This window comes from Triticum aestivum, chromosome 1D (assembly GCF_018294505.1).
Source record: "Triticum aestivum cultivar Chinese Spring chromosome 1D, IWGSC CS RefSeq v2.1, whole genome shotgun sequence".
Taxonomy (NCBI): Eukaryota; Viridiplantae; Streptophyta; class Magnoliopsida; order Poales; family Poaceae; genus Triticum; species Triticum aestivum.
In genome coordinates this window covers 60268825-60274444 of record NC_057796.1, presented here as the reverse complement: position 1 = coordinate 60274444, position 5620 = coordinate 60268825, and positions in this window count along the sequence as shown.

The window sequence follows — 5620 nt, the reverse complement described above, 5'->3', positions numbered from 1 at the left end:
CCTGCTGACGTCACACTGACGTCAGGCTGACGCAGTATTACATTTTCTGGATTTATTTTTAATCAGGAAATTCCAGAAAATAGTATAAACTTCTAAAAATCATATAAAATCAACCGTAGCTCAGAATGAAATAATTTATATATGAAAAATGATCAGAAAAATGCAATCTATCCATCTGTATCATTTCCATGCATGTCAAACTAAGTTATACCTGCTGTATAGGTGAAAACATGATAATGCACTATTTGAATTCATAGTTTGAATTTGAATTTGAACCTCGAGTTCAAATCAACCCAAACCTTTCTGTTGCTAGTTGCATTAGGCCAAATCACGTCATATTGCCATGTCATGATCATGCATCATATTGTGCATTGCATTGATTGTGTTCTTCTTGTTTGCCGGTGATTGCCCCCTCTCGATAGCCGTGATTCCGACGACGTGATCGATGACACCGATGAAGAACTATACTATCTTCGGAAGTGTCAGGCAAGCAAAACCCCCTTGTTCATTCCGATACAATCCCATTCTCTCGCTCCTGCTCTCTTCTACTGCATTAGGACAACATCGATTCAACTGTTACATGTTGCGGTAGTTGAACCCCTTTTCCTCTGCATGACCTGTCATTGCCACAGTAAATAGATGAAACCCACTAGCATGAGTAGGAGTTGTTTGAGCCCTGATGTGCCTACTCATTCATGCTTGTTTGTCATGCCTGCTACTGCTTAGAGTTGAGTCGGGTCTGATTCATCGGGGATGAATTGGAATGGTGATGAACATGTCCTACTGTGTGTGAGCTAAGTGTGTGAACACGATTTGGTAAAGGTAGCGGTGAGAGGCCATGTAGGAGTACATGGTGGGTTGTCTCATTGAAGCCGTCCTCAGGAACTGAGTTCTGTGTTTGTGATCCATGATACAGTTACTACCACGCATTGGGCCCGAAACCAATGGACCCTCTCGGCTTCTTAATCACCCTTGTCCTCTGTCCAGGAGTTGCAAGTAGTTTCTGGTGTTTGTAGTATGCTGGAGGCCGTGGACAGCGCTGACCGAGGGGTGGGCTGTGATGCGGTAGGCACGTGGCACGGTGTACCGGGCGCCCGTTTGGTGTCTCGGGAACCCTGCACACATCGTTCGGGGCCGTATGTGGAAACCTCGGCCGGACTCCCTGCGGATGGAACCTGAATAGGCGATAAACCTGGACTAGAGACTTGAGTGTTTAGGTAGGCTGTGGCCGACTCCCTCGCCAGGCTTCCGCTTGAAGGTTGCCGAGGTACACGACGTGTACATGGTGGTAAGTGGCGAGAGCGTGTGTGACGAAGTACACCCCTGCAGGGTTAACATCATCTATTCGAATAGCCGTGTCCGCGGAAATGGACTTCTGGGTTGCCTATAACAGTTCATAGACAAGTGAAAGTGGATACTCTAAAATGCGCAAGATAAGCGTGAGTGCTATGGATGGCGTTCTCGTAGGGAGACGGGAGCGGATCCATAGTGGAGTATTGATATGGTGAATATGTGGACTCGTGTGCGCCACCTCAAAAGAGTTACTTGCAGTCGTAGTTAGGATAGCCACCGAGTCAAAGCTGGCTTGCTGCAGTTAAACTCCACCACCCCCTTTGTTGATACCGATGCATATGTAGATAGTTCTGATGTAAGTCTTGCTGGGTACATTTGTACTCACGTTTGCTTATTTTATGTTTTGCAGAGAGACGTCAGTCTCGCTAGTAGTTCCGTGTGGACTTCGACGTTTAGCTTGATACCTCAGCTACGATCTTGTGCCCTCGGCAGGATCTAGTAAATAGTCAGGCTTCTCAGCCTTTTTCATTTGTAGATGTCTGTACTCAGACATGTTAAGCTTCCGCATGTGTTTGACTTGTATGCTCTGAATGTTGGGTCATGAGACCCATGTTTGTAATATCTGGCTCTTCGGGGCCTAATGAATAAATACTCTGAGTCGTAGAGTCTTGTTGTGATGCCATGTTGTATTTGCACATATCGAGCATATTGTGTGTATGATTGAAATGCTTGGTATGTGTGGGATCCGACAATCTAGTTGTCTATCCTTAGCAGCCTCTCTTATGGGGAAATGTAGTCTAGTGCCTCCTTGAGCCATAGTAGTCCGCTACAGCCCGGTTCACCGGAGTCCTGCTAGCCCAGCACTACTGCTCTGGACACTTGACTGGCCGGCATGTGTTTCATATCGTTCCTGTGTCTGTCCCTTCGGGGAAATGTCACGCGGTGACATCCGGAGTCCTGCCTAGCCTGCTACAGCCCGGGTTCCCGGAGTCCTGTTAGCCCAGTGCTACAGCCCGGATTCTCACGCTGCTGACCGACACGTTCGATGTTGATTCACGTATGCCTGTCCCCATACGTTAGTGCCGCTTTGGGTTCACGACTAGCCATGTCGGCCCGGGTTCTCTGTCATATGGATGCTAGCGACATTATCATATACGTGAGCCAAAAGGCGCAAACGGTCCCGGGCCATGGTAAGGCGACACCCGTGGGATACCGTGCGTGAGGCCGCAAAGTGATATGAGGTGTTACAGGCTAGATCGATGTGACCTAGAATCGGGGTCCCGACAGCGTTGGTATCAGAGCCTGACTGCCTGTAGGATTACCAAGCCAAACTGGTCGAAGTTGAGTCTAGAAATGCTTTAGTTATGTAAGGGAATTGATTGTGGGAAGGAACGTAAGGCTCTTTTTACTCCTTTACCTTATGCCCTTCTGATCTGAGTCACCCTCTTCTCTTCGACGGGGATTAAGAACTAGGATTCTCATCTTTCTATCAGGATCACGTGTTACTAATCCGTAGACTCGTAGGATTGTTGGTTTCAAGCCTCAGTTCAGTCTCTACTACTTCAGTGTGTTGTTAGTTGGACTTGGAACCTAGATATGATGTTGTTGAGTGGTTATGCCACCATTTTGTAGGATGTCTCAAATCCTTTGAGCATTTATAGCCGTTATGCTGTCCGAGTCATCCCAGGTTCCTAAACAGTCTGATGCATTTGCAAATTCCTTCCTCCCGTACCTGATGTCCTTTTGGGCCGGATTAAGCACACTAATCGGTCTGTTGAGGTACTCCGTTACCTCGTCGTGTATGTTGAAGTTATTATTATGACCCTAGGTGTCTTAGAGGACCACTCAGTAATCTAGCAATGCTTACATTCCCAGTGTGCAGATTCTGGCCATTATTCTCGAAAGCATCCCGTGATGCCATTTAGTTAGTAGGTATTCTATTTCTGGGTTCTTGAACCCAAGATTCACTCTACTTAATTCATGTAGCTAGTATTTGCTAGCTCCCTTAAAGATATTAGTAACCTTTGCGATAGTCCTCGAGGTCCGTGGTATTTCCTTCTTCCAAATACCATGAACCCTTATGGCAGAAGTTCTTTTAACCAAAAGATCACAACCAGAGCGCTCTTGAGGAGTACTCCATTCATATTGTGACTCTGCCAGTCCTTCCTCCTCTGCATGGGTTATCCGGAAGACATATGTTGAATTTGTTCGACATACTAATCCATGCATCCACAACTCAGAAAAACATATGTTCCTTTGGGTTGTCCCTCTTTAGTTATTTTCTGGCCCTCATCTATCAATTGATAGTCGGGAGTAATTGTGCATTTGTGTTATCGATGCCTATTATTCTTGGGGTCTGTCAAGCCATTCTAATCCGGAATGACTAAGAGAAACAAACTCCAGTACCTCATCCATCTCTGAGATTGGGTCAAAGTAGTTGTATTCCGCAGATCAAATGCCTAACCAGCTTTTGTTCTGTTCTACCTCGGAGTATTACCCCCTTTATGTCAGAATTATCATGAGAATTGCACCACCTCTTATGAATTCTTGATTAAGTGATACTCCTCGCCATCATCGTTCATTCCTCGGTCCCCGTGTTATTATAACCGGAATACCGATAAGTGAATTGTGATGTGTGGAATCTATACTCCTAGCAACTCCGTTGCTTGGTAGTTATGGACAATACTCTCATCCTTAGTATGCCGGTTATTGAATCGTCATCCTAAGATTTATCGTGCGACCTAGTCCATTTTCCCTGGTGCACTCCTCGATTAATGAGATAGGATTGTGTCAATCCATCACTCTCTTGGTCATATCGTCTTGCCCTGAAAAGCAAGATTGTTCTCGAGCTTAGCAACATATCGGTGGTTCGTGATGTTCCGAATATCTTCTCGGATGTATTACCAGGTTGTCACCTGACCGCTATGTTGAGTTCGTGATCATGTTGGTTTTCCTCCAAACCACCCATTCTCCAAGAATCTGTGTTGGATACCCCTGAGCTAGTTGGTCAAGCTAAACAACAACTTGGAGAGTTGGAAGATAAAAACTTGTCTAACTTAGTTCATTTCCAAAGGGATATCTTGTGTTGTGTGTTGTAGAAAGATGATTTCTTCATCGATTGGTCCTCGTGATCAATTAATGGACCTATCAGCTTAACCAAACTTTGATTTGAGTATGGGCTATCATCAAATCAAATCAGAACCAACGATGTTCGTAATGTTGTCTTACTCGTGGTTGATTCCTCGAGCATACACCATTACATCTTTTGGTCTGACCAATGCTATCACCGTGTTCACTTAATTGTGGAATTCCATCTATATGGAAGCCTAGATGGTTTGTTGTTGAGCCCATCGACAACATCCTTATCTCCTCCATGATTTGGTTGAACATCTAAGTTAGCGTTGGAAACTTTTGAAAGCATCTTCCTCGTGTTAGCTCATGAAGTTTATGTTTTGATGGAAGAAGTGACTTCCTCTAGTTCACGTGCATATGATGCAAGTTGCTGCCGTGAACTTGAGAAAGTTTGTTTCGCTTCCTCTAGAATCATCCCAAGTCAGTCATGCATACGTGCGAAGTATTCTTTGGTCTGGAGACTTGCAACCTTCATTCTATATGAATCCCTAGCACACCAAGCCACTGATTGATTTGTTCAAGGAAAAGTAGTTCTTAAGTGCTATTCCTTAAGGACCCAAAGGTACATGCGCATGACTTCGCTCTCCGCAATGATGGTTCCTAATCAGAACTCGATAGTGTTTTATTATAAGACTACCATATGATCATGCTTGTCTGGGACAACGTGCTCACATGTTTGCAGCAGAACCAGCTCATGTTTTGGAGCTTACTACCGTAGTCCATCTCCCGAGAATCTTGCAACGTCTTCTCGTCGATTTGTGTTGCAAACCTTAATTTTCTTTCTAGACTTGATGAGTCTGGAATATACTGAAACCAACTAGATCTGAATCTCAGGCAGATATGATGGTTGGAACATTTTCCAAGAATTATAATATTGGTCTCTCGATAACCGGTAAAGTGGATGTCGTGGCCAACACACCCAGCCGGAAGACCTATTATTGTAGTATCTTGATTGAGGAAGTTGGCCACCTCCCCATAAGGATTCCGTAGGATTTATTCCGCTAGTTATTCCTTATGGATCCCTGCGCACCCGAAGTCCGACCTACTACTTGATGTTCAAGATTCCAAACCACATCTAATGGGTTACGCTAGAACATCAAGGAGAACATTAGAAGCGGAGTGCTAAATGTCTCTCGGTCGATCATCCAGATTTTGCTCCCTTGGCTTCGCTAAGGTGAAATCTGAGAAAGTGTTG